Source organism: Montipora capricornis, chromosome 9, assembly GCF_036669925.1.
Source record: "Montipora capricornis isolate CH-2021 chromosome 9, ASM3666992v2, whole genome shotgun sequence".
NCBI classification, from domain to species: Eukaryota; Metazoa; Cnidaria; class Anthozoa; order Scleractinia; family Acroporidae; genus Montipora; species Montipora capricornis.
This window is the reverse complement of record NC_090891.1, coordinates 8,381,596-8,394,095: the sequence shown is the minus strand read 5'-3', so window position 1 is coordinate 8,394,095 and position 12,500 is coordinate 8,381,596. Positions and strand designations below refer to the sequence as shown.

Sequence of the window (12,500 nt, the reverse complement as noted above, 5' to 3'; positions counted from 1 at the left end):
ATCTCTGCTTCCGGACGATGATTTTTTTCATTTTTTTGCATGTTAGCTTAGATTAATTTTAAACGTTTGTCTTTCAAATTTAAGAAAAATTCTGTCGGTGAGTATGTTTATTTGTTTGAAAAAGGGAGAAATTATTTCGAGCCTCCTTAAACATTTCCTACATATTTCGGGGAAGTAGTGAAGGGTCTGAAGAGTGCGTAGATTTTCGAAACCACATTGAAGAATACTATAATTCCGTGGGATACCGAAGGCAGCCACGGTAACAATTCGGGCCCGTTCCTTTTTCTTGTTTTTGTATTTTTCTTCATCGTAGTCACAAATGAGCATACCCCGCGTAAATAGAATTAACCCCCGATCAGGGAATTCAATTTTATTTTCCAAACTCCCGTACGAAGATTAGAAGTCCCACTCTTTCCCAGCTCCTTCGAATTCTGAGCGCGCGCTAGACTACTCGGCCACGAAGTTCTGTGTGTACAATAAAAGAAAAAAAAAATAGTTTGGAATACTTGCCGCCCGTGATGATTGACACAGTAACCTCACGTCTGAAAGTATTTGATAAAGTGGACAGGTGATTTTCTTTTGAGAACGGCAAGCTTTAGAGGAAAGGAGAGTTTTCTACGTTGTTTCTAGATATTGCCAAGAGACCATGACTAGAAGCGAACAACTCGTATTAAGCCTATATCACGGACTTTTCACAGACCAATCTATTCATTTTTACATTACCTTTCCCGCCAAAAAACAAAGGCATTTCCGCTTTGGTGACGTTATGACGTCAAGTTAGTCTCTTGTGATTGGCCGTCAGGCTCCTGCGAGAGTCTCACTCGCGGGAAATTCAATCTAAATATAAATCAGTCTGTAAAAACGTGGTGTCTTGAATATAGGACTGTTGTTCACTCCTAGTCGTGAGCTCCTGATCTTGCTTCGTTCTTGTGTGTTCCACTTTGAACATTACTGCATAGAACCAGTTTGTTCAGTCGTTTCAAAACATTTTGTGAATCGAACCAGTGTGTTCAATAGGCTATTGTGCCAAAAATTTTCTGAATCGAACCAGTCTGCAGCTCAATCGGCCGTTGTATCGGGCAAGCATTTATCACTATCGAACGAGTGTGTTCTTTTGGCCATTGTGAGTCAACCCCCCTTTATTAGAAAGCAATGTTTGGGAATTCCAACGCCATTCCTCTCAATATAGGGGTAGACTTTCATATTCCGGACTAAGAAGGCGGAGGACAAAAGAACCATTGTTATTTTGATTAGGCCTTGCCAATATAGGATCAAAAACGTGAAAAGAATATTACGAAAACGTCTTTAACAACCAAATACAAAAAGAAATCAAGTATAAAAGGATTAATGTCTTCGTTACTGGGATTTTGCGAGCCCCACTCGAACGCACTTAACTTCAGTGGAAACTTAACGGTCTCGGGGAGATAAAAGACTGACCCAATTGTAAAATTATACGTTATTGGTTATGTAAAAGATAACAAAATAAATCGTGAAGGAAAAAAAAACATATTAGTGGCAATCAGGCCCGGAACACTCACTTGCTGTGTGAGTCAACACCTGCCTAGCAGCGGCGCTGTTTGGGGACTTCCATCGCCATTCCTTTCAATACAGGAATCAAACAACGTGAAAAGAAGATTGGAGTAGCCTTAATCAAGTAAATCAAGTAAAAAAAAAGAATGAACGGTGTTAAGTGGAAATCGCCGATCGTGTCAATGACATTACCAAACTAACAACAAAATGAATCCATTGCTTCCATTACAGGAATAAAAAAGAGACGTAGAAAGAAGATAAGAAAATAGCCTTCAACGGCCAAATAGTCGTCGTCACGGGTTTCCCATTGAAGTACTTACCCCAACTGAACGGGCTTAACTTTAGTAGACACTTAGACTAGCATCAAGTTTATGACATTCGACAACAAAAAATAAATCCATTCCTCCTCGTACAGAAATCAAAAACATGAGAATTTATTTGAAAAAAAGCCTTAAACAACCAAATACAAAAAATGAATCAAATACAAAAAGACATATTACCCCATTTTGTTTGAGTCAGTATTCCAAAGAAATCTCAACAGTTTTATCAAAACATTCCTGAAATAGCTTTAGTAAATATATAGATTACTTCATGGTTGGTGAGTGCGTACGATTTTTATTCACGAGTTGTGAAGGATCGCGTAAGTGAGCGTAGCGAACGAATGAGTTAACGATCCTTCACAACGAATGAGTAATAAAAATCGTACAAAGGAGCCAATCATGAAGTAATCTGTTTATCATATAAGTACAGAGATCATAAAGTTAACGAGGTAAGTGCTGATTGAGAGGCTATCAAACTACCGATCGTGAACAAAAGCCCCAAACAAATAGCAAAATATTTTTGAAATAAAAGAAATCTTTACCTTCCATACCTCGCTTGAGCACTTTTAAAACTTTTTAAGATCTTCTGAAGTATTTTTGTGGAGAAAACTAAGCAATAAAAGATCAAAAACTTTGAAAACCATACACCAGTGGGCCGCCATGTTTACAAATTTTACTGCCGCTGTCGGTGCACAGGCCACCCGCACCAAAGTTCAACATCGTATTAGCCAATCAAAAAGCTGATACGACAATTTTTCACCAGTGAAAATAACGATACAGCCACGCAGAGCGTCGATACGTCGTTTGAAAAAAATCTTACGACTAATCAGCTGGCTTATCTAGTGCGAAGAGACTATTTTTATCTCGATCTTTTTTGGCGCGTAAATCTCGGTACGTATATAATAAATTTTGCAACGTTTCGCTAATGACACTGGAGTATGTTCATTATGTATTATTCGTGTTAAGTGTGGAAGTATGTTAGGCGTGTTTTCAGGAATGTTGAATCCCTAGGAGCCACTAGGCTATTTAAGATTTTGTAAGTTATGCAAGAGCCACTCGAAGGCATCTCTTTCAACTTTGCTTTATCAGTTATGCCGTCAGATATTGAACGAACGAGCGTTCCTGCTTCGATCGCTGAATCCATAAATGAGGGAGATCCTGTCCATGCGTCTGCTTCAGGATCATCGGGCTCGACGTTTTCCAACGCTGAGACTTTGGAGCTGTTTTCTCGGCGTTTGGACGTTAAGTTTGATCAGACGTTCGCCGCATTCAAACGCGATCTAGACGAGAAAGAAGCTGCCACTCAGTCCCAATTAAAGCTGAAAACAGAATCCAAGGCTTCGAGTTCTTTTAACTTTAAAGGAAACAAAGTTCAATACGAGTTCAACAGCTCTCTGCTGGATGCAATAGACGGGGCTATCAAGACCATCTCAAAAGGAAACCTTTTAGCAGCTAATTCAGAACTAGAAAGAATAAAAACTCTCATTGCTAAACGCAACAAGTTAATTCGTTTCGTGGACAAGAGCCTCGCTGATTGGGTAGGACGAACTCGACGACGATTCGGAGGACGAGAAAAAACTCCGATCAGCCGAGAGACGAGCGTTCGTCAAGATTCGGGAGAAGAAGCGTAAAAATGCGTCTCGCCGGCCGAACTCTACAACTACCTACCCTAAAGCCAGCGAGGCTTCATCTTCTGTTTTGTCCACTGGCAGTTATTTTTCTCCTAATCAGCCTATTCTTCGTATGCAGCCCTTTCGTGGACGTCAGCCTCAACCGGCAGATAAGTGCTTTAGCTGCGGATAGAGAGGCCACTGGGCGAATTCTTCCTCCTTCCCAAGCCGTTTTAGAGGAACCGCTACAGCCGTCCCAACCAGTAAGAATAAAAACTGACGATAATTACCAATTGGTCAAATGTTTAATAGGAGGCTTTGACCCTCTTGAACTTACCAGTAACTTCGCTGATTCATCTGATTCACTTGACAATTGTCTAGCGCTGATTATCAGGATGGGTATAAGATAAAAGTTCCTTTTATTTACACCCCACCATCGGCTCATTTGTCCAATAATCGCTCAGACATTTTATTCAGTATAGTGATTTTGTTGGGCAGTCCATTTCTGATCTCCTGGCAACAGGTTCAGTGCTGGAATGCGAGTCTGCCCCTACTGTAGTTAACCCCTTATCGCTTTTTATACAGTCTAACGGTAAGAAAAGGCTCATTTTGGATTTGCGTCACCCTAATTATTTTGTTATGAAATCCAAGATGAAATTTGAAGACGCTAAAACCATTGGTTTTTAGTGAAGGGGGTAGTTTCTACAGAAACTGTCGTGCTGCGTTGGTGGGGGAAGTAGTATACAGCAATTTGGTTTTATCAACGGAGTTGATAATGTAAATTAGCCACCGTACAGAGATTCTAAAAGCTGACGTTTCGAGCGTTAGCCCTTTGTCAGAGCAAAATCGAGGGATTGTGGGTTACGTGTAGTTTTTATAGTAGAGTAGGAGCTACGCTATTGGTGGTAACATGGCAACGTGAAAAATAGGAATGTATTAGTTAAATGAAAAGCGTTCGTTAATACCGTGAGAATTAAGGGTGCCGATTTGGAAGATGAATTTTTGCTCCAGATTCTTACGGCTTTCCGTCGTACCTAGATGTAGGGAAAGGCCGCGGATAGCCATGTGTTTTTTGGAGTGGTTATGGAGATTAAAATGACGAGCGACTGGCTTAGATGCATCCTTGTCATTCTTCTCAACATCACGAAGGTGTTCGCGGAATCGGTCACCTAGTCGTCTACCTGTCTCGCCAATGTATAATTTATTGCACAACGTACAGGTTATGCAATAAATGGCATTTGCGGAGGTACATGTGAAACGATCGGTGATCTTAACAGATCGCTTGACTTTCTGACACCTCGTTTTATGGCAAAATCCAGAAAGATGTCACTTCCAAAAATCAAAAACTTGTCAAAGACACCATTCAGAATCTCATAGCTAGTAAAGAATTACCGGACACTGCCACTAATCTCATCATCAACACCCCTAGAACTTCAATAATAAAATTCACAAACCTAACAACCCAGGTCGCCCTATCGTTTCTGCCTGTAGTTGCCCCAACGAACTAATTTCTAGCTACTTAGACAGGATTATGACGCCTATCGTCAAATCTTTGCCATCATACATTAAAGACAGTACACACGCACTAAAAATTTTCCGCGATTTAAATTTCTCCGGACAAGACAAACCTATTTTCACCATGGACATTACATCTCTATACACAGTCATTCCCAATAGCGAAGGTCTTCAAGCACTTAAACACTTTTTCGATCAACGCACTGTCAAAGAACCATTTAAGTGTATTTAAGTGTTGGAGCAGATCGTGTTTGAAGTTCGTCCTTTCTTGGTTGCATTGCCGTATTTTGCCGATTCTTGTACCAAGCCAATCTGGCGTGTTTCAATGAAATACATCATCAAAATGTGAATGATCTTGTTTTCAGAGATAAAGTGGAATAAAGTACATCAGTAAAACTCTTCTTTGACCTTGAACTGACAAAGTTGTTTTTATGACTTCTAATTTTAGAGTGATTCTTATTCGCTGGCTATTGACAGTTGACTCTGAAATAGCCTTTTTTCCTTTTCCATTCGCTCGCTGAGGGTGTGCTTGTTTTCTTTTAAATCTCATGCAGTTGAAGAAAAAATCATTGCCAATCTAGTGAATTGTAAAGCAAATTTCACTGGAAAAACCGATGTCGCACTCATCGCTTTGCAAAGAGAAAATATCCAGTCACCTTCCGGAGCACAAGACATTCCGAGGCATTCCAAGTGATACCACTCCATTGCTCACTTAGGGTTGTCACATCCTCTTACCTACACAGACAAAGCAAATCAATTCGCTGCATGCATTGCTCATTCTTTTCTCCTGGTAGCAACATCTGAGAGGTGCTGTAGCCACACTGGTACCTCTTCCCCTGTCCGCTTAAGCAAGTAATTAGATCTTCTGTCAGGATCCGGAGTTTCTCTTGAGCTTGTGTTACTATTTCTTTACTTGATAGATTGCTACCCTCTCTCTGGGCTTTCCTCTGTACTTCAGCAATAGTTACTGATGGAGGCTTGAGCTTCACTCCGTCTGTCCCAAGAGTCCGGGCAAGGGTGGCCAGTACACCTTCCACAGCACTGTTCACAAGGGCCTCCCCACATATTTCCTGTACCCAGGGGGCTCCTTAAAACAAAAGTTTACCAATCCCCTACCCCCTGAGGACTGCATTTTGTCTCAATTCCCCTTTCTTTCCTTGCTAATCCTCACCTTGTCCCGGACTTTACGTTGACTCTTTTTTTACAACTCACCGTGAATACTGTTTTTTTTTACCCACGATTCCTTTCGCCTCGAGGCACGTGGCACGTGGAGATAAATGTCATGGTAGTTTCGTAGCAAAGTTGGCTCCGTTCGCAAAACCATAGTATCATAACCACACCGAATCCGTTTACATGCAGAAGTTACTTTTTTATTAGACAAGAGGTTTGGAATTAGAATTAAAATAAAAATGTTTCTCTTTGAAAGGGTCAGTTTGTAAGTCGCTTTAATACCGCATTCACAGTCAAGCACAGTGCGAGTGAACAATTAAAAAAGTGATTTCAGAGAGAAAGGGAGAGAGAGAGGAAAAAATTAAGAAGTTATTTGCCAGTTAACCGTGTGTGACCTCGGTCACAGTTTTTCGATATACGGACCTCCCAGCTGTCTCCTCGCACGTGAAAACATCATCATTGCTATGGTTACGTAATAAATCGCGCCGTTGTTCTTCGTAAGGACTACAAAACGTTAAAATAAAATGATTTGGTCTTTCATACATGTTTACATAATAAACAGAACATTACATGACCGCTTGGAGATACGAAATTTCTCTTCTCGTGTTGAAAATATTTCACTCGTTCGCTGCGCTCAATCGTGAAATATTTTTTTAACACTCGAAGACAAATTTCGTATCACCGCACGGCCACGTAACATCCTCTATTTAAAACATGGAGGACAAATTTCAGTGGAAGTGGCTGGCAAACGGAGAAACAATGGAATTGGACTGGAAATTCCGGCTACTTATACATTTTACACAAGAAGCCTTCAAAAATAAAGAAGTTGATAGAATTAATAAGAAAAAGAAAAAAAATAAATTAAACAAACAATAATTTAACAAAAATAACGAAGCCAAAAATAGCAAAAAATCGTTAACTCGAAAGTAATCAGCGTTACGATTATGAAATATTTTTCGCTTCTAACCTTGTGCTAGCAGAGGTAAACGTCTTTTAAATGGCTTCTTCTTGATGTGGACCTCTCAGCAAAACGCGTAGTTTTGTAATTGGTCAATTTGATGCAAGCTAATAACTGGGTTTAGTTTATAGGGCGATTTTCAACCTTGAACTTTGGAAGTTCATGAAGTTACTGTTTCTCGACCCTGTTATTGTGTCCTGATTTTATCTCAATCAGCGCGAAGTTCGTCTTTTGATATCAGGTTTCACGGCTTGTGGAGCATTCCAATTGCAAGTTTTGTTGAACGTCTCTTTATGAAAAACATTTTGTCATCGTACGTACTTACAGTGAATTTCACGAAACATTGGCCGCGCCGCCGGAGCTTGGTTGCCAACTCAGAAACTGGGGCGGGTAGTTGAAAAGTTCTTTGTCAAAGGGCCAATGAAATTTGCAACTTTACAACTTCGCTTCGAAAGTCGGTACGAATTTGCCAACGAAGTTTACAGCAAAGTTGGAAAGCTATGGGTGCTTTCGATTGGGAAATCTAAATTTAAATCTTAAATTCTGGATCTTCACCAATTGGAAATCCATGTCGGGTAAGGATTCAATCAACAAAATCCGTCGCTAAATCCGTTTTCGGATTTTGTGTTCGATTGGAAATCCGAAGATCTGGATTTTAAGATGTAAATCCGGATTTCCCAGTCGAAAGCACCCTTTTTGTTTTGTTCAACGTGATGTGAATTCTTCTTATCCTTTTAAACAGCAAGACAGATCTTTGCCAGATAATGTCCGCTGCGAAATAGAAGAGCTCTGGTTGAATGGCGGTGGTCATAGGGAAACTGGAGGGCAAATGAACTTGCTTAAGAGTAATATTGCAAACGCGGAGACTCCAAACACAGGAATGGAGGATGCAAAACCAGAAAGGCAAGAACTGATGATGTTGTAATGTATACCGAATATTGCAAACAGCAACAACTAAGTATACTAAGTGCGGACGAAATTCAGGGATAACTGTTGGAAAATAATGTTTTTTTAATTCAAAATGTTCCATCAAAATCTTCAGTACAAGAAGATCTTGATTATTCAAACAAAGGGCTTATAATAGTACCAAGAGAGAGTGAGTGTGGAATGTGAACAACGGCTGATTGATAACTTATCTGTTAGACTGACGGAGGATGGTACACATGTTGCAATTTATGATATACATGGTACGTTTTTAGGGTCAAAATTAAAAACTAACTTTTCCACTTTTTCTTACCTGCTACGTAAAATGTCTGTCATTTCCTGTCTTTGAAATTAGACAGTACACATCTCTTTTGACCTCCGAAACAATGCACTCCGCGTTTCCTGAATACTAAAATCATAACATCCGGCATATTTTGACCTTTAAACAAAATTTTCAGCGTTTCCTGACTTCTCTCGAATTTTAAGTCCGGCATGTTCTGACTTTCAATGTAATTAGTTACCAAATGCGGTATTACTTAGTTTAAACAACTCAAGTAAACATCCTCAGGATGTGTATACTGACACCTTACAAGCAATTAAGTTCAAAATGAAATCTCGCTGCTGAGTCGACATTCTGATTTGCAAAATTTGCAAATGCGCGTTTTCTGACTTCTCGATTCTACCAGGCGTCTTTTCCGCGTAGGCCGGGATCCTATAATGTATAATGTTTCGGAGGTCAAAAGAGATGTGCACTGTCTAATTTCAAAGGAAATGCGCCATAATGATGTGCTCACTCAAATGACCGCGGCAATGCCAAGGAACTTTTTCCGGTACTGTGGTTACATTAACAAAACTTATATTTGTCCAAATCCGAAAAGATGGAAAATAACTAAGAGCGTTATGTTTTGTTGAGGTGGAAGTGCAAAGTTTGTGGAATAAAACTATAAATAGCTACGCCTATGGGAAAATTATTTTCACCCTTTCCGCTCATCTCCTAAATTCAACATAAAACACCAAAAGGACTAAAATATCTCAAAACCCAACGGCTTTTATTTTCAGGGTGCGTTCGATTGGCAAATTTGGACTTTAGATCTTAAAGTGTACGATGTAGGTATAGATCTTTCGGATTTAAAATCGAACACATTTCCTAAATTGAAATCTATGTCGAAAAAAGGTTTAATGAAAATCCGCAGAAAAATCCTTTTTTTTAACATTTTGCATTCGATTGAAAATCCAAAAGATCCAGATTTGTTTACCGAAATTCAGATTTTCCAATCAAACGCCCCCTCAATATCATACAGCCTTTCTCAACGTTTAGCATAGCTCAGGCCGATCAAGTAAAAGCAAGTACCCCCAAAAATTCTCAAAATTACAACTCGACTGACATTATTAACAAATGTTCAATCTAGCCAAACCTAGTGACGGCAAGTTTTGATTCACTGAAAGTCAAATGCACGTACACAATTAAAATTCTCCGTCACTCTAGAGCAAAAAAAAAAAAAAAATCCTAAGCATACCCTCCCAAATTTCGTGTACGCGTTCTTTTTTGCCCCCCCCCCCCCCCTGCTTCCCCCCCTGCCTTCGTTGAAGGCAGCAGTTCAGTCTGTCGAAAGCTCATAGTTTTTCAAAACTTTTTACCAGAGAACGATTTTACTTTTTTCTTAGCATGAATCCTGGTAACGGATCTTCAATATTTTTACATTAAGTAATGGCAACAGTGCTTGACATATGCAGTTTTTAAGAAACAAGTCTCACGTAGCGTCCAAAAATTGCAGGTCAAAGGAAAAAATTGAAAGTAAAATACTTCCTATTTTTGCGTTCTGAGTATTGCGTTATTTATGGAGCCTCTTTTGTTGCCTATTGAGAGGGGGACATTGGGGTATATTAGAAACCGTAAAACCGAAGAAAAAATCATCCAAATACGTAAAACGGCAAAAAAATTCGGCCAAAACCGTCGAAAACCAATACAATGGTGACAAGTGGGGCATACAAAGCAAACTACGCTATCACTTATTTTATGAAAGTATTTGTGAATGCCATGGACTTGTCTAAAGCCTTCGTATCTGTTAGAATCTTCTCAAATCATAGGCTTTATTTCTGCCGCTGTTTCGGGCCCAGACTCAGTTGTGGGCTCATTTTCCGAAAAGCAGCTGGTAATGGAGCCTAGTTTGTACACAAGTCCTTTCTAGATAAGCAATTTTGCAATCGCAAAAAGTTGTAGCTCTCTGGAAACATCAATCGCAAATTGACAACTAAGACCTGACAGTTTAATCTTGGTCTAAACATGACATGCAATTGTACTGAGGAAGCTAACCGGTGCAATTTGTTTCTTGTTTTACATGGCAGCGGGAACTTGCTCTAAGGTTAAATGTGGTAATAAACAGATACTTAGTTAAAACAGCAGTCGATTATTGAACCTCACCGCCCTTCCATATCGCGACCTTCTACCAGAGAAAATTCGTCGATGTCCCTAATTCATCTTGCTGGTCCTGGGAATTGTTGTCATCTGCACTGACTTCAACTTCTTCGTCAGCCTTCGTCGAAGTCACTAGCTTCCTCACTCACTTCATGCTCGTTCAGATCTTCATGGGGTCCTTCATCTTCATCCACTCCGAAGTTCAGATCACCAACTTCGAGATGGCGTTGATAAAGATACTCTGGCAATGTTCCGTGCTTAGCAATTGTATTTTCCTGCCGCCCTGTCCTTTGTCTTGCTGCAGCACCGTGATATGCTGAGGCCCAGTTGTTTAAGAGGTCACAGTCATTTGCAGGAAGGTTGGGTACCAGGACCTTCGACTGGTGTGTTAGTGCGCAGGCCAGCTTGTAGCACGTTTGACGTTCTCCTTCATTGTTGCATCAAACGACCTGGCATGTTCGCAGAGCTTAGACATGTTCACGTTCGTGGAATAAACAGTGGTGTGGCAATTTTCAACATCTAATGTCAACAGCTTAAGAGATCAAGCGCTTGGTAGTCATACTTTTTTATTTATTTATTTATTTATTTATTTTTTAACAACTTTATTGACCATTACACATGTTACATACAAAAATAAATAAAAAATAACCGAAAAGAAGTGAAATATATATGCAAAGTGATATGAAGTGATAAGGTCAAAAGGGAAAGTGCGAACGGAACGCGAGGACCCATGCGAGGCACTGCTCATGATATAATTAAAACACGGTTAAATTTAAAAGACACTTAAAACTAGGGATGACAGGGGCAGGATCGTACAATTGACCAGGTACAGGGATAGTATATGTCAAAGTGATTGTGCAGAAGGTGAAACATGTGCTCAGTAACAAAGTTTCAAAAGGAAGCAGTAGTTGAAAAACTGGTGGGGGGTGAAAATTTACAGATATAGTTCCAGAGCTTAACAATACGATTAAAGTAAGAAGCCTGAAAAGTGCTAGTTTTCATACAGGAGTTTTAAGGTTATAAGAATTACTTAGTCTGGTTCGGCCGTGAGAAACAAAAGAAACAAAATGAGAAACATTAAGATCAGTAAAACCATTCAGACATTTATAAAAGAAAACAAGATCTTTGAGTTCGCGGTCAAATGTCAGAGGAAGAAGTTTTAAAGTTTAAAGTCTGTCTCTGTATGACATCACGCCTACACGTTGTTTAAGGATCCACCTTGTGGCCCTCCTTTGAACCCTTTCAATTTGAGTTTTTAATGCTATCTTGACCGGGGACCAGACTTGGGTCGCATAGGATAACTGTGACTTCACAAGTGCAAGATAAAGAGAACGTCTAGCAGAGACATCGTTTAATAGTGGGCACTTGCGTTTTAAAAGTCCAAGTAGCTTGTTGGCCTTAGCAATAATGGCGTGGATATGTGTGTTCCAGGTGAGGGAGTTGGTGATGTTAACTCCAACGTCTTTTTCCGTGGACACACGCTCTAGCTCTACATTATCAAGCTTGTAGATGAAGTTTAGTGGGCTCTTTTTTCGAGTGATAGTTAGCGCCCTGCGTTTAGAAGCATTGAACCGGATATTGTTTTGCCGGGTCCACGTGTCCATGTTGGTCAGGGTTTTCTGCATAGACATGCAGTCTTCGATGGTATTGATGTTGCGATATACTTTGGTGTCGTCAGCATAAAGGGAAGTGAAAACATCACCTATGGATACATCTGGGAGGTCGTTAATAAATATTATGAAAAGCAGTGGCCCCAAAAGGCTGCCTTGGAGGACCCCAGAAGTGACAGGGGCCCATTGCGAAGTTGCGCCATCAATAAGAACTCGTTGGTGTCGCCCAGATAGGTAGTTAGCGAACCAGATTAAAAGCTGGCCTGACACCCCGTAAGCTTTTAACTTAGAAAGGAGGACGTTATGATCTACCGTGTCAAATGCCTTGGCAAAGTCAAGGTAAATTACATCCGTCTGGATGTTTTTATCCAGGTTTCAGCCGATAGTATGAAGAACGGATAGTATTTGAGTGACACATGAGCGATTCCGTAGGAACCCGTGTTGTAA

General features: G+C 40.1%; 1 long non-coding RNA gene across 1 annotated transcript in view; it reads left to right on the top strand.

Annotated features, from left to right (window-relative positions):
- Positions 1-7,446: 7,446 nt before the first annotated feature.
- The window catches only part of LOC138016824 (uncharacterized), a 43,551-nt gene continuing 38,497 nt past the window's right edge, over positions 7,447-12,500 (top strand). Inside the window, exons 1-2 of the long non-coding RNA XR_011125885.1 lie at positions 7,447-7,678; positions 7,846-8,006. This is a non-coding gene — a long non-coding RNA (uncharacterized lncRNA). The remainder of the gene's footprint in view (positions 7,679-7,845; positions 8,007-12,500) is intronic.